This window comes from Cimex lectularius, unplaced genomic scaffold (genome assembly GCF_000648675.2).
Source record: "Cimex lectularius strain Harlan isolate CLEC.00 unplaced genomic scaffold, Clec_2.1 scaffold410, whole genome shotgun sequence".
Lineage (NCBI taxonomy): Eukaryota > Metazoa > Arthropoda > Insecta > Hemiptera > Cimicidae > Cimex > Cimex lectularius.
Genome location: NW_019393008.1, coordinates 47,386 through 73,151, shown reverse-complemented (window position 1 = coordinate 73,151; position 25,766 = coordinate 47,386). Strand labels below are relative to the sequence as shown.

The 25,766-nt window shown below is 35.0% G+C and overlaps 1 protein-coding gene and 1 long non-coding RNA gene across 2 annotated transcripts in view; one reads left to right on the top strand and one right to left on the bottom strand.

Annotated features, from left to right (window-relative positions):
* LOC106664507 (poly(rC)-binding protein 3) overlaps nt 1–7,989 on the bottom strand; it is a 117,039-nt gene extending 109,050 nt beyond the window's left edge. The window contains exon 1 of the mRNA XM_024229753.1: nt 7,956–7,989. The gene's annotated coding sequence lies outside the window, so the exon portion shown is untranslated. The remainder of the gene's footprint in view (nt 1–7,955) is intronic.
* The window catches only part of LOC106664508, a 123,028-nt gene that overhangs the window by 74,915 nt on the left and 22,347 nt on the right, over nt 1–25,766 (top strand). The window lies entirely within an intron of this gene.

The following is a 25,766-nucleotide window of genomic DNA, read 5'->3' as shown; positions in this document are numbered from 1 at the left end:
GTCATGACTTGATCACGGCTTTATCTAGTGTCAGCTGAGTGATCAAAATATCGTTTTCGGTCCGTCTAATCTCGCTGTTACACTTGAATATCGCTTTGTTCAACCGATTTCCGTTATTCGACCGTGTTCGAATTCCATTTGGGATAAATCGAAACACTCCGTTTTCAATTTGTCCAAATGCTTGCTAGATAAGAGTACCGCTGACGTCTTTTGGGATTAACTGAGCCAATGATAGCGAATGTATGTAGCTTATTCAATGAAATGCTATAGCAATAATAGCTATAAAGCTAGCGATATAGAAGTAAGGAAAGAAAAATTGTATGAGTGAGAAAGGGTGGGAGAGGGAGGGAGGGAGAGAGAGAGAGAGAGAGAGAGAGAGAGAGAGAGAGAGAGAGAGAGTGAGAGAGTGAGAGAGAGATTGAGTGAGTATAACAGACTGAAAAGGATAATGAATACAGCATGGTAAAATATGTTCTAGAGGTCCTTAAGTTGATGCGCTAGTAATAGTTCCGACTATCCTGAGCTACCTAGCTCGCCGTTTTGGTCTATCAGACCTGTTTCGGAATAAATTAGAGGTTGATGGGTTTGGTTATTGCTTCATCTTGTTTATAATCTTTAATGATAATGGATCCTCAATCTATTGGATATACATATACAGTCACGTACACGTAGCTTAGTTGAAGGTATATGCAGTGGGCAGAATGTCTAAGGGCTTAAAAAAAGTGTTTGGTGTCTTGCTCATTCTGCTTATTACCCCTCTCAACCAACTATCCAGTTGGTCAATTATCCAAACTCTAGCATATCCCATATAGTTTTGGTCAAGGTATCATTTCAGTAAGAGTTGGTGTATGGATTAAAATCAAACAGTAGCTTACTTGATGTCTGGCCTCGTCATATTAATAACCCTCATTGATTTTGTCTTCCTCCTGTCCTATTGTATATTTGACCGGTTATATATAGGTTTGATAATAGTAGTAGTTACGTAGGTCGGGATAAAGCATGCGTTTCTTTATATTCAGTGGTGGTTAAGTAAGGATTAAACCAAAGATGTAAATTGTTTGGTTTCTCGCTTCACCCTGTTTAGATCACTGACTGATTAAGCTTTGCGACCTATTACATATTAGGCAGATTATAACTGGGTTTGATCATGGTAGGCCATAGGTTTGTGTATTAATATCAAGACGTACATTTCATAGTTTTTTGCCTCACCCTGCTATTACCCAACTTACCTCCTTTTTCAACAATTTGGATATCATGGCAAGTCAAACATAGGTTTGATGAAGGTTGGTAAGGAGATCTGCAGGCGTTTCGTCAAGCTCAGAGAGTTTTGAGCAATACTATAATAAAAATCTTGCTTTCCGTCTAGACTCACCATGCTTATAACCATGACTATTGACGGATTTTCGGACTATTGGATATTAGGCAGGTCTTTATGACTATTTAGCATTATAACTTTGCTTGTTCGAGATACGTCAGGATATAAGAACGCGTTTCCTCGTATTCGGTGGTCGTTTGTGTACTGATTAAAACAAGGACGTACATTGGTTGATTGTTGTCTAACCCTGCTAATAACCCCGAATGATGATTGCTTCTCGACCTATTGTATATTAGGCTGATCTCACTCTGCTTATAATCCTGACTAACCAGTGATGATACATTCTTGATTTATTGAATGTTAGACAGGATTTGATGAAGTTAGTCGCGTGTAAAGATTAAAAAAGGTCTACCAAAACACCGAGGACAGGCATGCTAAAATGATCAAAATTGAATTGGGATTAATTGCACAAATCTAATCACGTTAATCGTATTGGGTAGCAATAGAAAAACACTTAGCGAAATCGAAAATAAAGACCTTCATTTTATTTCAGAACTACTTCTTAAGTACTTAAGGGCTATAAAATCTCAGATGTCAGAGTTCCTCCTTCCTAGCAGTGTTTAAATAGCTTGTAACAACGATTGGGGAGCGGTAGCTACTTTGAATTTTTGAAGGTATGCCAAAACTGTCTGCTTCCATCCCAACCTAACTGCCTTAACCGGTGAATGAGAAAAAATTCAATTCCTTCCCAATTGGGAAAGCAATAAAAAAGGAAAATATGTTACGCGGAAAATTGTCTGGAGTGTGTAATAAAGTATTCATGAAAATGATGGATTTTTTTATTTGAACCTTGTTAGTATCACTTGATTACTTTATTTTGTCAATCTTTGGCCTAATCGATATTTTATTAAAAAAATCTTCTTTTTTTGTTAAGTAAAAATTTAGTAAATTGTTTGTAAATACATTACTTGTTTTTTTCCTTTTCTTTTGCTTTTCCTACATCTCATTATATAACATGCTTTTTGCGAGCACGAGTGACATTCCTACATTTAGATAAAACTCTTTTAATGGGGGCGGGGAGGTGACGATTCAGCATATTGCCACACGCGCCGGGATGGTGCGTTCCGTCTCGCTTTTTGATGTCCCTCTGAACAAATAGCAATAGAGTCGTTATCCTCGGGGCTTAATAAGCGGTGTAATATCGGGGAAAAGCCGTCAGCGCATTAATACCGCTTCCGATGCCGAGTTGGCAGAAATGGATTTCCGGAAGCATCCCCTTAATGACGATTTAAAAGCAAATTGAAATCCCTGTTTACTCCGGATGTCTGTTGCCCCTTTTTCCTCTAGTAAAAAACGGATCGTGAATTTTCAAAACCAATCGTTTAAATCCGATTTCATGAATATCAAATTCAATACATTAATTAAACATTTATTATTAACTAGAGCTATAAGCTTATTGTTTTTTCACTACACTCTCCTTTCAAAATGATGATTAATTATTTAAGTCAAAGCTTTACATAAATCATCATAAACTCCCTATGCCATGGTTTCATATAGAGAGCAAAAAGGTACAAGTTATATGCAAGTTCTTATTATTCTGTGGTTTCTAGAATGGCGGAATGCTTTGAAGTTATGAAGAAATTGTTTTCGCCATCACCTTACTGAAACTATGGCTTATACCTGATGATTATGATGATGAGGATAATAGAAAACGTCGCTTTCGTACTATAAGCAATGCACTTATTGTCTCAAACATTCTCAGCTGTCATGTTTTGCGCGTGAATGTATTTATTAGAATGAATGTATGATGTGAGATGGCTGATAGGAGAATATAACTTAATTGCATAATTAATGTTAGACTTGCATTTTGCGTCTAGAGTTAGACAAAAATCCATTAGGCTATCATCTTACTAAAGCTAATGGTATATATTTAGTATGTGTTCGAGTTGGTAAGGGGATTGAGTGATGTATGGTTGAGCACATGCCTTTGAGACCGAAATGACTTGGTCGAAACTTCTGAATCAAACTATATCCTACCTTTGGAAGTCAAATTTTCCAACATCTCTGAGTTTACAGGTTAAATATCTTGTGTTAGTGATTGTATTTATTATCATGAATGCATGGTGTGAGGTAGCCAAAATATATTGTGGTAGATGGGTCGAGTAGGTGCATTTTTGGAGTATCATAAATTCCCAGCTCTCAGAGTTTGCATGTTAAATATCTTGTGGGAGTGATTGTATTTATTAGCATGAATGCATGGTGTGAAGTAGCCAAAATATATTGTGGTGGATGGGTCGAGTAGGTGCATTTTTGGAATATCATGCCTTCCCAGCTCTCAGAGTTTGCATGTTAAATATCTTCTGGGAGTGATTGTATTTATTAGCATGATCATATGGGTGTAATTGATCTGGAGATGAAATGGTGTATAGTTGAGTATGTGCATGAATTGAAGCTCGAATGGCATGGTTTGTCGTAACTTCTGAATCAAACGGAGTAATGAATGGCTCTGAATGAATGCATGAATGATGAATGAACATGCATGAAATGAGACTGAAATGTCCTGGTTTGTCAAAACTTCGAAGTCCTACTACAAGTCTCAAGTCTCAAACATTCCCAGCTCTCGATGTTTGCGTGAGAAATGTACTATGAAGTGACTGCATTTATTAGCATTATTGTGTGGGCGTGTGGTCGAAAAATGAAATTGTGCGGGTCGATTACGTACGGGCATGAATAGAAACTGAAATGACCTAGTTCGTTCATACCAAGCCAGATCCAAACATAAGAGTTTCCGTGTTAAATTTCTTGTGATCGTATTTAGTAGCACGAAGAAGATGCCCATTGGTGGATTATTGGAGGTATGTGTTGAGTTTTACGAGAGTGTTGGCTCATCCAGCTCTAAATAAACCATAGTCCATTTATATATTAAGACCTGCTTTTCCACTAATGGTGTGGCATAACGGGAAAAAGACATAATAGTGTCTTGCGATGATTCACTGAAAGAGCGAGGTGGGAACTTACCCAATTTCAATCCCTGAGTGCATCTGAGTCCAAAGTTTGGTTTTCCGTTTCTAATGGTATCTATAGTCAACAAGTATACATAAAATTAATATAGTTCTGTTGAACGTATTTTTATGGGGGACTATTTATTAACGTGAGATATCAGTGGGGGAAGGAATAAATCATTTAACAATTGCTATTTTCAGCGTTAACTGTGCTTTAAACCCAGTTTAAAGATTCACTAGTTTCGTGGTCCGCTTGACCAATTAATATCTTTCAATTAATTATGGTTTTTAGTTGAGATAAAAAAGTCAGTGTCACGAGCGCGATTCGAACCCACGATCTTCGGCTAGATCGCCGCTGCTCTACCACTTGAACTATCGTGACCTCGATCCACTCAGTTTAAAGACTTTTAGATCTTTTAGACTGGTCATTTCCACTTACCTCAGATTTTACGGTAAAAACTACTCAGCGGCCGTTTTATAGTTAAAACCATTAAAAATATTTAAAAAAGGATAAAAACCAAATATTTTATCGCCTGCGTCGCCCATGATACAGCCTCTCCCCCACTTCCTAAGTTTATAGATATTATGATATTATAGATATTAATGATAATTGCTCATGAGAAGGCGGACCTAGAGAATTTGGCATAATATTTAGACTAGTAGTTTTAAATTTGTTCACAATGCGATTCGGAATTGTGAGTTTTCGATTTGTTAATTTTATAGAAAAGGGGCATGATTGCTCAGTAATAACAACAGTATCATTATTTCCAATTAAACATCCCAAATTTAAACGTATCCACTCTTCTGTGTTTATAATCCAGCCACGGGTTCAACAGGCGTTGTTTATACAAGAAACTAAACTAAGTACTTAGCCCGTGAAACTGAGCCATCAACGGAGCTCTTAACGAAAACAAATGTTACCAGGAAAAAATAACAAACATCTAAATGGTACATATCACTAATTTGTCGCACAAGGTTTAAAAATAAACTAACATCCGAAATCCCACTTGTTACGGGTTCAAACGAAATGTCTTTAACCTGTCTTAAATTAAACTTTTACTTATGGAATTTTCATACTTTTTGACCCCTGTATACGTTTCTATTGCGATTTTAAATTTATAAAAAAATAATTGACTCTTAATACATAATGAAAAACAGTAAAGGAGAATAAAAACAACTTTCATTTTAAATTATTCATATACATTACCTTTCGAAACGCTTAAAAAGGGACTGTGTTCATAATTTATCAATGCTTTTAACAAGAAGACTCATTAATAAAACAATGTTCATTTGTAAATAATTGAAATAATATTCTTATTGGTAATATTGATAAATTAATAATAAAATAGAGTGGAAAGATAAAAACAGTGCTTAAAAAGCGTTAGACATAGTAAACCATATACACGTCAAGACAAAAGTAGAAAATAATGTTATAGCAAAAATGGCCAAATGAAGCATAAATTATAACATACAGTATACATTTTATATATATAAAATATATACTGTATATTTTATATATATATAAAATATACAGTATATATTTTATATATATAAATATATATCGAAATATTTATGTTTCATTCGGCCTTCTTACTATACTATTTTCTCATCTTACTCTCAATATATATATACAAACTAGTTAAATTATTTTAACGATTTAAAAAGGGAAGATTCGTACAAATGAGGAGTAGGGCGAAAAATATGAGAATAATAGAAGAAGATAATTAGATAGAGAATAAATTATTCCCCTAAGGTATCTCGCACGAAGTGATGTCTGATGTCAATATGCTTACGTCGTCCGTGAAATACAGCAGTCTATGTCATTTTAATTGCACCAATAGTGTCACAATACGTAATTATGCCTATTAAATCATGGAAGCTTTGTTCCGTCAAAAACCCTTGTAGAAACAGTGCTTCCTCTGCCGCTTCCGCAATCCCCATGTATTCGGCCTCCGTCTATAAAAGTGCGACGGTTCTTTCCTTTCTTGATTCTTAGGATGTAGGACTACTATTCATAACGAATGCATATCCTGTGTACGATCTTCTATCATCAACGCAGTTTCCTCAATCTGCACCCACAAAAGCGTTAATGGGACTCGTTCCATTCCAATATTCCAGACCCATTTCCATCGTTCCATTCAGATACCATAGTACAGTTTAGTTAGTTTTTGGAGTCAGTAGTTTAGCAGCTGTCCAGTGGGCTCTATTGTAAGAGCTATTGAATTGTGACAAACAACTGGTTTCAAAACTAATTAATATCTGCTCTAGTCGGAACAGACAAATTAATAGTATAATTAATTGATTGAATCTAACGTAAATATAAAGAGAGAGAAAGAGAGAGAGAGAGAAAGAGAGAGAGAGAGAAAGAGCGGAGAGGTGGAATAGAGAGAGATAGAGACAGATAGATAGAGAGAGAGATAGAGAGAGAGAGAGAGAGAGAGAGAGATTGAAAAAGTGAGAGAGAGAGAGAGTGAGTGAGAGGAGAAAGAGAGAGACGATAGCACGGAAAATGAAGGCTTTTCCCATGAGACTGTGTTTACTACAAAAATACGAAGTATAGATATTTTACCAAAGTTTTCAAAGCTTCAAGATATTAATTAATTTGAAGTTAAAAAATTGTTTATTATCTTAAAACAACTGAAGAGATTTTTGATTGCTAAAACAGTATTTTGTGAAAAAAGATTATAATATGGACATTTTATTAGAAAAGTAGGAAGTCTGTTAACAAAAATTATTCCCCTTGTTTCTTATTTCATGTTGTTATTTTTTCTGTCAGTCAAAAATAAATTCAATTGAGTGGTCTGTTATAGCATAGGGGCATGTAGTGTATCCTAATTTGCGTATTAAAGTTGTATGGGCCATTCGGAAACTTTTACCCTTCTGATCCTCCAGCCTCCCGTGGGATCGGCAACCTTTTATCAATTTATTCTTCTTCAAGGAAGTCTTTGAAAAACCGAAAGTCTTCAATATACCGCGTTCACGTCAAATAATGGTGAACATTTGAAAAGCTGTTTGTAATTCTGGATCGTTTGTATGTCTCACCACTTTTCTGTTAACCTAGAAATAGTTATTGCATAAAAGGCACTGGTCATTTAATTTTTAAGATGGCTTAGTTCTTCAATTTAGTTTCAAATCTTGCATTTATCTTCTATGTTATATACTAAATTATTATTCTAAATAAATGCAAAATAACTCAAATTTCCATTATTCTTCATAAATCTGTTTTATTGTACTTTAATCCCTTTGATAAATAATATCAGAATTACCATCCCTTAAACCGCCCGGCTTTCATAAACCCCTTTAGGATCATAGATTGAAACTAGGCAGAAACAGAATTAAGCATTTCCAGTAGTGTAATCAACTATTGTTTCACAAACTTCTCCTAACAGCCCAACTCCGGGCAGGTATTCAAAACGGATAATCTAATGAGCTGAGAAGTGAAACTTGCCGTTCTGAATGACGAGATTAAATTTTGGTGTAAGCCAGATAAATAGCTTTGTTTTCAATAAAAGACGTGTAAATTTTTAAAATGAAGCATGCGATTAAGAAAGAATGTTTACTTTTATGACAGTTACCTGTATAGACAAATATACTATGTAATAATAATATAATATAAAGTATAATTAAGAATCATTTACCTTTTAGTTATGTATGTTGGTCGAGCAGGGGCTATCCTAAAACAACAGACAAAAGTTAGCTTTAATTGGGAAAACCAAAGGGTTAAATTTTAATATTTTAACATAATTTAACAATAAGCACGTATTTAATTATATTAGTAATTTAGAATTTTATATGTAGCTAAGAATTTTTTTCGGTTATTTATTTATTAACGCCTGTTCCAATTGCTACGGTTAAGTAAATTGGATAACATTTGGAAACAGAAAACAAAATAAAATTTATCAGGCAGATATAAAAAAATGTACGTAAATAACGAAAAAAGAGTCTACTTGTTAGTAGTCACTCCTATGAATTAATCATTAATATCATTAATTCGTTAATCACTTTTAGTGTCACTGGGGTCTCGTCGCCAGTGAAGCTTCAGTTATCGGGGAAGATTATTTGGCAGGGTGCGAGATGGACGGTTTCTGATATGAGGAGTAACTGGATAATTTTATTTATTTATTTATTTATTTTAACGAGGGTTCGCCACAGTAGAGGTCATATAAACCCTCAGGGTGCTGGTGTTATTGAAAAAAAGCCCATTTGTAAGTATGTCGGGTTCGAATGCAGGGCCGCTGGATTCGAACCCCGAACCTTTACCTTTCAGTGATGAGCGCTGTGTCAACGCGTAAACCTTTGCGGCCGCCACGCCTCTGACTGGATAATTGTTTGTGAAACTTGATGTAATAGTTTTTCGCTACTTCTAGGACATATTGACATACTATATTAAGGTCATTGTGATCGGTTAGATTGGATACATAGCAAGGAGCATTGATGAAGATTCGGAGAATTTTGGAATGTGGTAATTGGATGCGTTGGGAGTTGGAACGTTTTGTTGAACCTCAAAGTTCGAAGCTGTGTGTCAATTTGGGTGTTAAAATATAAATGAGTTTTTTTTTTTTTTGTAAAGTCAGTTTGGATCGTATGTCCAGCAAGCGTTTAAGAAGATTAAAGCGTATGTTTAGTTCTTGTCTTTTGGGACGTTTGTTTTGGTTCCATGTAGGTTGTGTTTCAATGTATGGCCCAAGGTAGCGGACTACATTAGATGGTTTTTGTATATTCCAATACCAAGAGATGTAACACGGGTTTGCAATTTTCTGTTTGAGATGACGAGATCTTTAGAATAACGAAAGATGGTGGTGTCATCCGTGTTGGTGGTGAGGATTATTTCAAGGTAGGAATGTCTGCGGTGTATGTAGAGGTTAGGTCCTAAGATACTTTCTTGATTTCTTGTAGCACTCCTGCATATGTCCGATAGCCGAAAAAGAGAGACCAGATGAGTTTACATATCTGTCGAATAGTAAGATTTTAGGCTCAGGTAAACTTGAGGACTTTCTCACGCTTCCACAACATCCCCGAATGCTACATCCTATCGAAAGCTTCCTTCCCATCTAGGAAACATAGACACCCTATACCAGAGCTGTATTCCTTTTGCTTAAGGGCAGTAGCGATGATGTCTACAAATCGATAGCCCTGTTGAACAGTGTAATGAGAACGCCTGTACACAAAGTTAAGAATAAAAATCATAGAATAGATTTTTTTACTTAATATGATTTTATAATGAGTAAAAAAACTTATTTTCTCTTCTCATATTTGTTGTAATATAAATTTTCCCTATATATTTAAATTAAAAACAGAAACCACAAAAACGCCTCAAATTTGTTTATTTTTTTAGCCTAGATCAAATTTTTCTTTATAAATTCATTACTTTGTATAATACTGAAAGTTTATAGTCATACCTGATCGGATAAATATTTTCGATCATTTTAATAAAACTAAAAATCAAGTGATAAAACACCATAAAAGAGAACGAATTGTCCCAGTAAATTATCAAATCTTTCATCTCATCCAGTTGATGGGGTAGATCAAGGCTTTTGCCAATCCCAACGCTGATCTTGGTCCACTGTCACTGTTATTTCCGGATTGGATTCATCAAATCTGACCTGTTTCTTTTAAAAGAAGAACAAACGTGCGAACCTAGAATGAAAATCAATAACCCTTGGTGGTTAGATGATTTTAAAAAAATCTGAATTTTTATCAAGTTAATAAAAGTACAGTTTAATCGATTGCATGTCTAAGGACAATACTTATTAAAGAACTGCTAAAAACTGTCACACCCTGGTATATTACATACCTGATAATGGATATATTTCCGCATGCTCATTTTTTCATTGTCATTTTTTATGTTCTATCGTGATTCGATCAGATTGCCGGATTGTATTAAAGGAAAAATGAACTATTATATCAAACTGTCCCTTGATAAAAACCAAGAAAAATAAAGGTTTTTCACACTCATAGGTTCATTATAACAACCTAATTTTTTAAAAATATAAATGTAGGGTTCATAAAAAATCAAATTATATTTTATTGTGAATGTATAGCGTAAAACCATGTTGGACAGAAGCTAAAACTTTGTAATGTAAGGTAAAGAATATTTATACTATTAAAATGACATATAACAAAAACTCAACATAATATATACAGCACGGTAAGAAATGTTATACAACAACAATAAATAGATAAAGAATAAAAACAAAAATATAATGCAGTATTAGTAAAGCGAATTATACAATAAGGTTAACAATATTGCCAGGTAAAATAGCAATAAATAGTTTGCAATGAAGTAGGGAATATGACACTCATCGAATAGCGAGATATTGAACAAAAGATTATTAAACAAATATTAGCATAATGAAGTAAAAATGAAATTCTTCCCCATTCTTAATTTAAAAAATCAGGCATGTTGAGGACAGGATTAGGTAAAGCAAAGTAAAACTACGTTGGGCCACTGTGTAGAGGGAGGACTTGGTGACGCCCATATTGGCCAAGGTTGAAAATGGTTTTTCGGATTATTATCTTTCGGAGCGGTTTTACAACACGCAAAAGGAGGCCAACACGCGTGAACAAAGTGCACAGTACATAAGTGACGTGTCAACACACTGGGCCATTATTGTCGGACATTGTTTATTGTTTTCATCCAGGTTTTTGTCAATAACATGTAAATAACAATTATACACCCTAGCCAAACCCAAAGCTGCAGCAGCGATTTCCTCAATATCCATCACGGCACGGGAAAAGTAAGCAACTATAGGCCGTTGAGGTTGTGGTGCCAAGAGTTGGACCATCTATCGGCCGAGCGTGGCGTAGTGCCCATCTTGGTGATTGGCCTGTCATGGCTCATTGCATGAAGAGGCTGTTGCACTACGATATCGCGATTACGAACCGGACACGGCATATCAGGTTCGTACCTGTTATGATAACCGTAGATCTTCCCGCAAATGTTAATATTACGAGGAGGCAGATGGTCTTCGACACATCTTGCTGTGATGCAAGAAATTTGTGGCCCAGCGAGAAGTAACGTTCCAGCCCCCAACTCGATGGAACGTCCGTATACCATTGAAACACTGCTGATGACAAGAGTCAGCAATATACTGCACAGTTTAAGGATATTGGCCGGCTAGAGAACGCAGAAAGGCTCCCTGAGTTAGTTTTGTTCCAAATTCCAAGAAAACTTGGGCTTTTCCTTAAGCTTGTGTGGTTGGTTGGTAAATGGTTCTTATCCACACTCTTGAAAGGTATTCTCTCATAATTGACAATAACAAATTGCGTGTCTTTGGGTGCATCTCGGTCGGTGCGGCGTACGGGGTTGCTGTCTGCCGGGGAATTTTTGAGTCTCTAACTAATAAGCATTGCCTAGGGTCAAAAAAACAAAATATTTGTAACAAAGCATCATTACACTCTCGTTACCTCAATGTTCTAACGAACCTACTTTTACGCAGTCGATACTTCCTAACATTTTAAACAGATCCTACTTTTCTCCAATTAGTCTGTATTAATAATTTATCTTTGAAATTTTTGTTTTTTTATGATTGCGTTTAGGTTAAAAACCTTAAAGTTGAAGAATGTTTGAAACGTTAAATGAAAATTAAAAATACAGAATTATGTATTTATAGTGATAGCTTGAATTAATTTGTATAAGTGAATTTCTTCTTGATACAAGTATATGTTTAAACAATAATAAAAGATACACTGTGGCCAAAATTTTCTTGTTTTCGAGTAGAATTTGTAACGTGTACGGTGTGAAACTGAATGGCTGAATGCAGGTTTATTACTTAGTCTCCTTCTACTCTGTTAGTGCCATTAAGACTAACTGTGATATGTTGCTCCCAGGTCTGACATTAATTGCACGCGTAAAATAATTTACTTAACCATTGCTGCTCGGACTTTCTCCGTAATTCTCCGACTCGGAATTACAAATAATAGATTTTCACTGTTTTAAAAGCTGAAAGTTTGACTTTTTGTGAAATGAAGTAAATAGGTTTTTTTGTAACTTAAATAGTTTTGTAATTAATTGGTTATGAAATTAACATAAAGAACGACTGAAAGCTTAACAGAATTACTTGTTGTAGAGCAATCGGTTTGAGTGACTTAAAGGTATCAAGTTAAGGAGGCCGATTGTATCAACAAATCATGGGAAGTATCAACAGGTTATGCCTATGCTGGCTGAGATTCCCTTTTCTAATCCTCCTTGTGGATGGGGTCTGAGATCTGGTGCCCCATTCTTTCCGACAGATCATAATTCAAATTCCACTTCCGAAGGATATTTACGACGGGGAGCGTTTTTGGCCTGAGAACGTTTCCGAGCCGGGCATGATTGGAGTGATTAATGTCCCGGGCCGTGGCAATATCCAGTAAACTATGTAACAAGTTTGAAGACGGCGGTGGTGCGGGGCGACGGGTTATTTAGAGGTGGCCTGCTTGATTGATGTGGCCTCAGATTAATCTGCAGACTTGAACTTCCTCATATGAGCCGTTTCACTACCCTGTATATATGTGATGATGAAAATCTTACAAACCATTGCTACTATTTCCACACAGTTATTAAGAGACGTAATATATATCAATTAATATAATAAGTATCATTTAATAATAAGGATAGAAAAGAAGAATAGACCAAATAATTTAATTAATTCGCATTACAAAGTTCAAGGCAATATCAAAATGGAAAATTAAATATCGGAGAATACACACGTGTGCGTGGGTGAGATTTTATCTACGTCTACCACAGAAAAAATCGAAAAATTGTGGCCATTTCTACTTGCATTTAAATACAGTATAATAAATTGTATATAAAGTATTGTAATATATAAACATAAATAAGTATGGACGGTTGATTCTCTCCAGACTCTTCATCACTGTCTCTCTCTCCCGCTTTTTCTCTCATTACACTTTTTTTCACAATCTCTTCTCGCTCATTATTCCTTTTTTATCTCATTAATCCTCTAGTTTTGACTTTTTATACTATCTTTCTCACTCTCTCTCTTTTTCGCTCACCACACTTTTTTCACAATCTCTTTTCACTCCTTATTCTTTTTTATCTCATTAATACTCTCGTTTTGATCTTTTATACTATCTTTCTCACTTTCTCTCTCTTTCCCTCTTTTTCTCTCACCACACTTTTTTTCACAATTTTTTCACTCGCTCCTTTTTTTATCTCATTAATCCTCTCGTTTTGACCTTTTATTTATACTTTCTTATTTATACTATCTTTCTCACTTTCTCTCTCTCTCTCTCTCTCTCTCTCTCTCACTCTCTCTCTCTCCCTCCCTCCCTCCCTCTTTTTCTTTCACCACACTTTTTTTCAAAATCTCTTCTCGCTCCTTATTTCCTTTTTTATCTCATTTATCCTCTCGTTTTGACCTTTTATGCTATCTCTCTCTCTCTCTCTCTCTCTCTCTCTCTCTCTCTCTCTCTTTTTCTCTCCCATTATTTCCTTCTCTGTTTTACTAACCTCTCATTTTGTCCTTTTTTATTACCTTTTTCACTTTCACATTTTTTCACTCCACTCTTTCTGTCTCTTTGTATCATTCTCCTTCATGNAAGGGTAAGGTTGTACAGTTAGTAGATGGAATGGGAGATTAAGGATAGCCACCAGGTACGGGAGGGGTGCATGGTCGCAGTTTAACCTCATGCCCGGGAGGTAATTTGTATAAGTGAATTTCTTCTTGATACAAGTATATGTTTAAACAATAATAAAAGATACACTGTGGCCAAAATTTTCTTGTTTTCGAGTAGAATTTGTAACGTGTACGGTGTGAAACTGAATGGCTGAATGCAGGTTTATTACTTAGTCTCCTTCTACTCTGTTAGTGCCATTAAGACTAACTGTGATATGTTGCTCCCAGGTCTGACATTAATTGCACGCGTAAAATAATTTACTTAACCATTGCTGCTCGGACTTTCTCCGTAATTCTCCGACTCGGAATTACAAATAATAGATTTTCACTGTTTTAAAAGCTGAAAGTTTGACTTTTTGTGAAATGAAGTAAATAGGTTTTTTTGTAACTTAAATAGTTTTGTAATTAATTGGTTATGAAATTAACATAAAGAACGACTGAAAGCTTAACAGAATTACTTGTTGTAGAGCAATCGGTTTGAGTGACTTAAAGGTATCAAGTTAAGGAGGCCGATTGTATCAACAAATCATGGGAAGTATCAACAGGTTATGCCTATGCTGGCTGAGATTCCCTTTTCTAATCCTCCTTGTGGATGGGGTCTGAGATCTGGTGCCCCATTCTTTCCGACAGATCATAATTCAAATTCCACTTCCGAAGGATATTTACGACGGGGAGCGTTTTTGGCCTGAGAACGTTTCCGAGCCGGGCATGATTGGAGTGATTAATGTCCCGGGCCGTGGCAATATCCAGTAAACTATGTAACAAGTTTGAAGACGGCGGTGGTGCGGGGCGACGGGTTATTTAGAGGTGGCCTGCTTGATTGATGTGGCCTCAGATTAATCTGCAGACTTGAACTTCCTCATATGAGCCGTTTCACTACCCTGTATATATGTGATGATGAAAATCTTACAAACCATTGCTACTATTTCCACACAGTTATTAAGAGACGTAATATATATCAATTAATATAATAAGTATCATTTAATAATAAGGATAGAAAAGAAGAATAGACCAAATAATTTAATTAATTCGCATTACAAAGTTCAAGGCAATATCAAAATGGAAAATTAAATATCGGAGAATACACACGTGTGCGTGGGTGAGATTTTATCTACGTCTACCACAGAAAAAATCGAAAAATTGTGGCCATTTCTACTTGCATTTAAATACAGTATAATAAATTGTATATAAAGTATTGTAATATATAAACATAAATAAGTATGGACGGTTGATTCTCTCCAGACTCTTCATCACTGTCTCTCTCTCCCGCTTTTTCTCTCATTACACTTTTTTTCACAATCTCTTCTCGCTCATTATTCCTTTTTTATCTCATTAATCCTCTAGTTTTGACTTTTTATACTATCTTTCTCACTCTCTCTCTTTTTCGCTCACCACACTTTTTTCACAATCTCTTTTCACTCCTTATTCTTTTTTATCTCATTAATACTCTCGTTTTGATCTTTTATACTATCTTTCTCACTTTCTCTCTCTTTCCCTCTTTTTCTCTCACCACACTTTTTTTCACAATTTTTTCACTCGCTCCTTTTTTTATCTCATTAATCCTCTCGTTTTGACCTTTTATTTATACTTTCTTATTTATACTATCTTTCTCACTTTCTCTCTCTCTCTCTCTCTCTCTCTCTCTCACTCTCTCTCTCTCCCTCCCTCCCTCCCTCTTTTTCTTTCACCACACTTTTTTTCAAAATCTCTTCTCGCTCCTTATTTCCTTTTTTATCTCATTTATCCTCTCGTTTTGACCTTTTATGCTATCTCTCTCTCTCTCTCTCTCTCTCTCTCTCTCTCTCTCTCTCTTTTTCTCTCCCATTATTTCCTTCTCTGTTTTACTAACCTCTCATTTTGTCCTTTTTTATTACCTTTTTCACTTTCACATTTTTTCACTCCACTCTTTCTGTCTCTTTGTATCATTCTCCTTCATGATTTCCTTCTTTGCTGTCGTAACCCTCTAGTTTTTTCCTTTTTTACTATCTTTCCCACTCTCTCTCTCTCTCTCTCTCTCTCTCTCTCTTCCTCTTCCCCTCTTTATGCTCTTCTTTGTCTTACTAATCCTCCCGTTGTGTCTTTTTATACTGCCTTTGTCACTTCCACTTTCACTCACTCACTCTCACACGCTATCTTTTCTCTCCCTCTTTTTTCCCTCTTTCTCTTAATCGTTCTCAAGTTTTTTTTTCTTGTTCACAATTTCTTTTTCTCGTTTATTCTTCTTTTTCTCCCTCTTTATTAGGTTACTCCGTTTATCGATATTTTTCCGTATCTCTGTTTCTCCATTCTCACGCTCTCCAAATCCCCCTCTTTCTCTGTTTTTGTTTTAATTTTTTTGTCTTTAGCAAGGAAATGGTATTGTCTCATTTATTTAAAATAGAACACGGTTTTACAAAATGAATGTTTCTGTTAAAAGCTTTTATCAATTATGGACCCTGTCGTTTTTTCATTGTTTTCAAACTCAGCATGGAGAAATAATATAAAACAATATTTATTTTTAGTGTACATTTTCAGTTGGTTATTTATATACATATTTAGACCGTTTTTCACGGCCTGATATCGCCATAACACTTACAACTTAAACAAGCTTTGGCGGACATAGTAATAAGTAAAGTATTTCCTGTCATTTAGGAGAGCTTATCTCCAATTACCCGTTTGTACAAATAGGAAAGTACTTCAAAAAACATTTTACAATTTAATCTAAAAAAAAGCACAACTTTCTTTACCTTATTTTTTACTTTTAAATAAATACAGTAAAAATGAACAAATTGAAATAATTTTAATTTGTTTGCTTTTCTAAATCGGATTTATTGGCACTGGTGGCTATGTTTATAAATATGATTGAAATGTTTTAGTACGTATGCGTACTTACTTTTCCTGCTACAATATTTAATTTGATGTGCAGATTTGTAGTTTTACTTTTTGTCTAAAAATTGTAGGAAAATAATAAGCTATAATAATAAATTAACGCGTTTCATTTTAAATGGCATTAATTTAGGCTACAAGCCTCTTTCTCTTAAGGTTCCACTTATCGTCCATTAACGGATTAACATTTTGATTTGAATTGCATCGAGTTCCCATATGATAAGTAAGTCAATGGATTAATTACGTAAATCTTTTTGCCCCCGATTTGAACTATATAAGATGACATTATTGAATTTTATTTAATGAGCTATTTCATTTTTCAGAGGAATAGAAAGTACAGATGATAAATAGAAACATACAGCTTGTACTGATAGGCCACTAAAATAAGGGGTGAACCACAAATTTCAAAAAATAACGTAAACACTTCTTTTTGCCTTTTTTTAAAAAATTGTTTCCTGCAGTGCATCTTAAGAAAATAAAAAAAATTTAAGCTATAACTATTTATAACACATCTATACATAAAATTCTCGTAAAATCGATTGGACAGTTTTAAGATAAGTGAAATAATGTTTTTTTGGGTTTTTTTTTCAATTTATATAAAATTCATCTTGTCTCCCTGGGTGATAACGTATATTGAAAAAGGATTAACATTTTTAAATATATGAAATCAACACTTATATAAAAAAATTCAAACCATTTTCACTCTTACAAAAAAAAGAAAATAATTCAATTAAGCAGAGTAATATTACTTGTACATAAAACTAAAAAAAAGGGTGGTTTTATTTGAGAAATATATATATATATATTTTGGTCTGACGTCTTTTATTTTTGTTAATTTCATGTAAAACAATTGTGTCTATTGCACACTTTTCAATTATGTAAATTAACGCCTATTATATCCCGTGAGAGCTTTCACATCAATGAAAAACATGTTTCTTTTCCTTGTAATTGAAAAAAGAAGAGATTTATTCAATTGTTTTATACAACAGATGTACAAAACAAGTCCATTTGATAAAATTGAAAAACAAATTGAATTGTCCATTTAATCTATACGGAAATTCTCTGTAGATTAAAAAAAACACGAATGATTGATGTGTAAAATTTAAAATATTTGCTTGAGATAACAGTTAGAGGCAGAAATTTTATAAAATTTTATAAAATCGTAATTATATTCACTATTTTTTTGTTTATTATTTTCCGTTATGGATAATCTTCCATTTTGGCCAAAATGTCAAAAGAAATAAGTAGTTTTTGAAAATATTTTAACTCCTAAAATTGATTTAATTAAAAAAATTTCCAATTAAAATTAAATAAATACAATTTTGTTTGATCCTTCGAATTTTTAAATAAATTTAGAATGAATCCTTAAACGTCGTTCTATTGCTGGAACGAGATAATGAGAAATTACACGTTCACGCTTGGAGCACAAAAACCCAAAGATTTGAACTAAAATACCATTAAAAAACAATTATTTTTCATACATCAATTATTGATAGATTTATTCAGGTTTCAAATAAAACAATAATTAAAATTTTTGCCTACTATGGTTGGTAAGGATCATCTGTAAATATTATTTTCCTCCTTGTAAATTAGACATTTAAATTAAGCACTTCGCCTTATTTCTCAAGACAATTTGTGCAAATACATTTTTTAAGGAATATATTTATCTAAATAATTATTTAATTGTGTTCCAACAATAAAAAAATAGGAAAAATCGGATAAACTGAATTCATTTTTAACCTGCTACACGTGCGTTATGAACTCGGGGGAAATAGAGGAACTTCACTGTTTCTTTTTCATTATCATGTTCGCTATACAGGCCTGATCGTTCGATGCCTCTGTTTTCGAAAGAGGACACGTTTTGCCACTCAGTCATGCCAACAAATTCACTCAGCTACACGTTCCCCCGGTTAACCGATGTCGAAGAAAGCCCATCCAACGATGCGAGTTGTTGAACATTACCGAGCAGGTTGATCGATCGGATATTTCAGAAATAGATACTGCTAATGTTTTTTGTTTTACTTGGATCTCTTGATAGGAGAAAGTAACATATTTATCAGCGATTTCATAACTCCATGAAACTAAGTCTATAACACATATAAACTTTCACCATCCTCCAATTTACTGCAATTCTGTTTCTTTTCTAGCAAGCAATGACTTGTTATATTTTGGACATCGACGAAGGCTAGTTGACAACACATCGAACCTCTCACTTCAAAACAAACGCGTCATTTTCACATTACTACCGAATCTGATCTACGGAATTGAACTGTAGGGTTCAACTATGCGTTCCAACCAGCAAAGAATACAGACTCTCCAGACCTAATTCCTTCGAAACATTACTAAGCACCTTGAGATGGTATACAATTTTGGTTTAAACCTTTCTATCCACACAGACCTTCCAATCAGATTGGTCCTCGAAGCCGCAGAAAGTCGATACAGACGTATCCAGAAAACCCAGGCACCTTATCTCATCCCAACCCTTTAGTCCAACACCTTTTATCCCAATCGATTCCCGACAATCCTCCAAGCGTCTTAATTAAACGACAATTAAGCGTGTGTGATGATCTTAACAAGGACATAGCACTTCTCCATGGGATCGCGATTTCCTCGCTAGAGAATAAAGTGACCAGTATTGTTTTAGGTGTGAAAACAGATAACTTATGTTGAAGGGAGTTCTCATCCAAATCTAATCGTCTTTCAAAAGGTGTTCTTCATAGGATACGACCGACTCCTATTGAAAAATTTCTTACGAAATCTATAGAAGAAAATGCCCAACAACCTATCAAAGTACTTGTGGCATATCATTCTACTAGACAAATGACACATGACTAGATGTTGTAGGGCGTATATATCTTCATATACGTCTGTAGATGGTTATTGTTGCTCCACGGTAAGACTCTTGAATCAATTATGATCTCGTCCTAAGCCAATAGAAATCATATACAGGTCAATAGACCTGTGTATGATGTGGGTTGGTCTGCGAGTCGGTGAACTCATGCAGAACCGGCATAGGGTCATTTATTCACTGGCGGGTTTGAAAATGGTTTGATACTACAACGCGTTACGGCTTGACGCCATCTGTGTTCTTATCTCATAGATTCTGAACGTACCAGCTACAGTATCATGCTAGAGCCGACCAGGCGCCAATTCGATAACAAGGACTGGTATGTCCTAGATATGGTCTTTAATGAAAAAAAAACCGCTCATAGATTGATATGGCCTGCTGTCTGGGAAATAATTGTTCATTTTACTAGTCGAGCCTTTAACCGTGAATGATCGAGTGATCTCTTCCTGACCAAATTGAGTTGAGCAGCGAAGTGTAACGCGACTTAATGCATTAGGTACAGCACTACAGCACTATATTGGAGAAATACTGCTATGTCCTTGTTAAGATCATCTTCAGGGCTCAAAGTGTTTGTTTTCCGTTTTCATTGGCTGACGGTCACTAAACACCACACACACACACACACACACACACACACAGTCCTTGTTAAGGCTCGTACGGCCTAAACTATTAAGAACTCACAGGTTAATGTGGCTCGGTGTGTGGGACACATTGCTCCATGATACGAGTCTCTACACCGTAATGATCCTGTCCAGGGCACATCTAATATGGGTGTAGCAGCAAAGGGTAATGCCCAAGAGGGACCAGGAGTCAAGTAGGCAAGTTAGCACTGTAATCGTCGATATACTAGTATGACCTATGTATAATTAGACCGAGATTAAACAATGCAGTTTTAAAATCTGCCCAAAACTTAGTTAAAGAAGGCTCAAATCTTACGACCCATGCTTGACTTGACCGATGCCATCTTTGTTCTTATAACTCAAGGCCATCTAGCATCCCCTGAGCAGCAGTTCAAGCAGTTAGGTATGAAACAAAACCCAATAAAAAAATAAACTCTTTCAGCTAATGTCAACTCCTTCCTCGGATTCTACATTGACAAAAGAGATGTTAAACAAACATGTCAAAATACAAGAACTACTTACAAACTGCTGGACAACCTTTCAAAACTGTCTCTGTAAGGACTCGTTTACATCACAAAACTGAAACCCATTTGGACACGCGGCTCTGAACTTCGTGGTTCAACCAAACATTCAATCTTTACTCTTCAAAATCTTCCATCGAACCATCGTTAATGTTGCTTTCTGTGTATCTAGCCTAATGTTCACAACGACCTTAAATATCTACTTTGTACTTGAATTTGCCAAAACCAACTAAAATGTATCATAATCGATTATTCTATAGGCCAAACTTTGTCAAAAACCGCGCCCTTCTAGAAAGCGAGAGTGATTGTGAACGTTAATTCTCATGTGCTACTACTGAAGTTGCTAATCTTACTTTTATATTATTAACATTGAACATCAAATTTACTTAAGCCCGGTGGTTTCTGATCTCAAAAAATGATTAATGATATTATTCGGTTGTTTCACATGAAATGTCCGATGTTATAGTTCCAGAAATTCAGAGATGATATTTGTTATGTTTTCTGTTGGTTACTTCAAATTGTTTACTTATTAATTAAGCAGTAATTAATCCTCTACTTTTGTTTATAATGATGAGCTTCAATCCACTACACACAAGAAAAATGGATTGCATATGACAATCAGCGTCAGAGCAATAGTTAAACATCGACACATGCCAAAACCAAATTTACACCCAAAAAAATTGATGACCCTATGGTGGTCCATAGCAGGAATTATTCACTACTTCTGTTTGCCTAGAGGTGAGACTATTACCTCTACGTCGTACTGCAAGGAAATTGACGAAATGCATAAAAAAATACTCCACAAAACAACCTGCATTGGTAAATCGGAAAGGTCCTATATTCCTCTAGGACAACGCCTCATGTTTCAAAAGACACTGTAAACAAATTGAAAGAGCTAGGATACGAAGTTCTTTAGTATCACCTTATTCTCCTTGTCTCTAACAAATCCAGATTTTCACCTGTTTAGGAATTTAGACAACTTCGTCAGAGAAAATTTTTTGAAAATGATGTTCAAATCCAAAAAGCGTTTTCAGATTTTGATTCATCACAAAGCTCAGAATTCTTCAGCTCCGGCTGGGAAAAATGTGTATAAAATGAAAGTAAATACTTCGAGTAAAATGATTTTTTTTATACATAGTAATTTTACTACAAACCTTTATCTTTGAAACGGACATTTCATGTGAAACAACCCCATAAAAAGGAGGTGCATGTGGAAAACCCAACATAAAAAAGGAAACAGCTTATGCAATTTTATAATGTAAATTTTAGAAAAATTGGTTTTTGATTATTTGTATTAGATGTTAGGTTCAACGATGATAAATGTGCTTTGGGCAAATTATTCTCGACGGGATTTTGGATTTGACCCAACGAAAATGATGCTCGCTCGGCCGCAATCAATCTCACGAGCCGCGTGTTCGACGGTAATATTTCAAAGTCCTTTCAGCTACTTCGGAAGCACCGGATCCCATCGCGACTATGTCCCGGTGCCGGTTAATCCTCAGGGGAAGCTCGTTTGCCGTAAAGTCCGGCCTTTATTCTCTCGACGGGCTGAGGCCCAATTAAGCCAAACGAGCCGTCTCGTCAGAAAAGACGTCGAGCCACTTTAAACAACCGGCCGCCGGCGGAGATTGACAAACAAGGGAGCCGCCGGGATGTTTGAACAGCTCACTCCCTGAGGAACAGGACGGGAATTAAACCGTTTCTAAACTCTCAACGGGTCGGGGGACGTTATATTTTGCATACATAGTGCCCCATGGCAGGCCGGCCTCGGATTTTGTGCGAGTTTCACAAAAGCTTTATTTTTATACAAGCCTGGTTAATTAAATAAAATTGGATTTATTCATTTAACTCCATAGCGCCGCATTATGTCTTTCTAGCTAATGCTTTATATTAAACCTGATTTTGAAAAAAAAAAATCAACCCTTGTAATCGAAACACATACATTATTACAAACATACTGTACTACACAGATATATACAAATGTAATATTAATAAATATTAGTTATTATTTAGAGATGTGTGTTTGATGATCTGTTGTTTTATATTGAAATCGTGAGGAGGGGTCAGGAATGAGGTAGTTTAGAAAACACGTTTTTCATTTTTTTTTGCTGAAGTTTCGACCTTTATTCGGGTCATCTGCAGGACTTGGGTAAATTGCAAAACTATCCCTACTTCCTTTCCCACTCCTTCAAAATCAAACAAATATAGACAAAAAACATTAACATCTCACTAACATTCTCAACATGACACAAAACAGTGACACATCTACACAAAAAACACATACTTTGAGTGAGTACAAATACTTTGGTTAAACGTAAATATTGTTGGCCCGACAAAGAAAATGTTTTTCTAAAACCTACGTCACACCAGGCCGCATCTCACGATCTCTAAGTAATTTGTTATAGTCATGGGGAGCGGTCAAGAATTAGGTAGGTAGAAAAACACATTTTTCATTTTTTTGCCTATGTTTCGACCTTTATTCAGGTCATCTTCAGGACCTGGGTACATTACAAAACATACGTTGATTGGAAAAAATAAATTTAATATGTAAATATAAAGTGTGTTGCTATTTCCGTGGTGTCATATTGTATGAAAGTTTCGTGAAAATTTATATTCTGCTGTTTTTATATGACTGTGACAGTGTGGGGGACGCGGTAAATCTAGGAAAATTTCTTTGATCATAGGCGGTATTATTGACCTCAATGGAAGTCGAGAATGGGGAAATTTCTGGATTGGATTTGTTATTTGGCATTCAAAATTGGAAAGGAAGTTAATTATTAAGGAAAAAATAAAAATAAGGTAGTTTATTTGCTTTATGATGTTGGCGTAGCTACGGCTGAGTTTACATGTATCTTTTCTGTAATTAATGGTGTGTATCCCAGTATGTAAACCATTTCTAGAATGTTGCGTTTGTATTTGTTGTTTTTTCGTATTTATATTTTTTCGAAATGAAAGTTGTGTTGTTTTTCAAAGTGGTGTGCGGCCAATGCTGTAAGATTGGTTTTTGTTGTTTTTACCCAGGCCCTGAAGATGACTAGAATTAATGTCAAAACATCGGCAAAAAATGAAAAAGTTATTTTTCTAAACTGCCTTATTCTTGACCTCTCCTCACGACAAATTATTTAGAGATCGTGAGATGCGATCTGATGTGATGTAGGATTAGAAAAATATTTTCTTTATCGTGCCAACGTTTCGACCTTTATTCAGATCATCTTCAGAGGCTGGGATTTTTTAAACATTGAGTAAATTATGCAAATACATATAAAATATAACTATGAATTTATTCAACGGTGTACACAATACAGAAATTTTAAGCTTAATCAAAGTATTTGTACTCACGCAAAGTATGTGCTTTCTCTGTACATGTGTCACTGTTGTGTGTCGTGTTAGTGAGGTTTTGTTTACGTCTGATTTTGAAAAAGTGGGAAAGGGAATAGGGATAGAAATTCATTTTTCTATGAGTACCTGAGTACCCTATTAATAAATATAGGGTGTCCCAAAATTCACCGAAGATTTGACTTTGCGCCATTTGTACGGTAAAGTGTTGTCAACGAACAAAAAGACATCGTGGCAGCTGACAAGTCAGGTATTAAAAATGGGGCGCTACACCAAATAACAAATGCGCAAATGCGGTTGGTCAGGGAATAACAGTAAATGGAGTTTTCATTCGTGACATTATAATCCAGGTTTTTGTGCCTAAATTGCAAGGTGTGGATGTGGACGACATGTGGCTTACCAAGACTACTCGACATACCATGTAGTTCAAGAAAGAATTCTAACTTGAGTCATTTGCTGTTTTTGTAATTTTTTCGTTTTGGCGATGAGAATTGGTCTCCCAAAACATGGGATTTAGCGCCGTTGGACTTTTTTCTTTCGGATTTTTAAACCTTTGAGGTTTATGTCAACAAGCCCATGATCACCCACGCTTTAAATGAGGGAATTGAGCGCGGAATTAACAAAATTCAGTCATAATTACGTTATACAGTCATCGAAAATCTTTAAAAAAATCTTAATTTTGGTCTATAATCTTTATTTACTCTTTAAAAAACAGATCATTTATAGTGTTCACTGGTAGCACTTCATAAATACAGGGTTTCTCGATTTCAATGAGACAACCGCTTCTATTTTATTAAAATCGAAGGGTTTTAGAAAATTTTTTAAATGGTAACACCATAATTTTCCCCAAGGGTCCAAAATAAGTAGTTTAATTAGTTTTTAAATATCATAGTAATAGGTAATTGCGTAGCAATTTTATTTCTTCAACAGGCCTACGAATTTTTGATACATTTCAAAAGCTAGTTTTTTGAAGTTCACATAAAAGTAAATCTCATGCACATATAATTCTAAAATCCAATCTGTCAGAAAAGAGTATATAAATTTAACATCAGCAAATAGTTAATCGATAACGAAAAATGACTATTGACTGACTCTCAACTAAATTTGGATTAAACTGTGTAAGTTTTCTGAACTGGTGAGTTATGGACTTCATCCGGCTGTAACGGTCTGCGGATTCTTTCTATTTTTATCAATATATCCGGAGATGTTTTGTTTCAACCTCCAATTCATTAAATTTTCCAAAATTAACTTTTACATAATAAAAATCCCCATTAACATTTTATTGAGTTTACTTCTTGTTTTTGTTTCTGGAGCAAAAGAAAACAACGGACCGCGAAAAATTACCTGGTCCTACGGATTGTTTACTGCTAAATGACCTCTTGCAAAATTAGAAAGTAAAGTTGAGTTGAAAATTGGACGAAAAAACGACATCTTCTTAACACCAGAAGTAGAGACGGCCATGAACTTATTTCTTAAGTACATATCTGTGCAAAATCTGCATACTAATACCTAAATGAACAAAGTTCCTTCTGTTTAAGTAGTCGATACATTTTACTATAATTAAAGGAGCTTCGTTTAATTAAAAAAACAACACTCTACTAAGATAGAAGATAATGAGACAAAAAGATAGAAATCTGTTTTG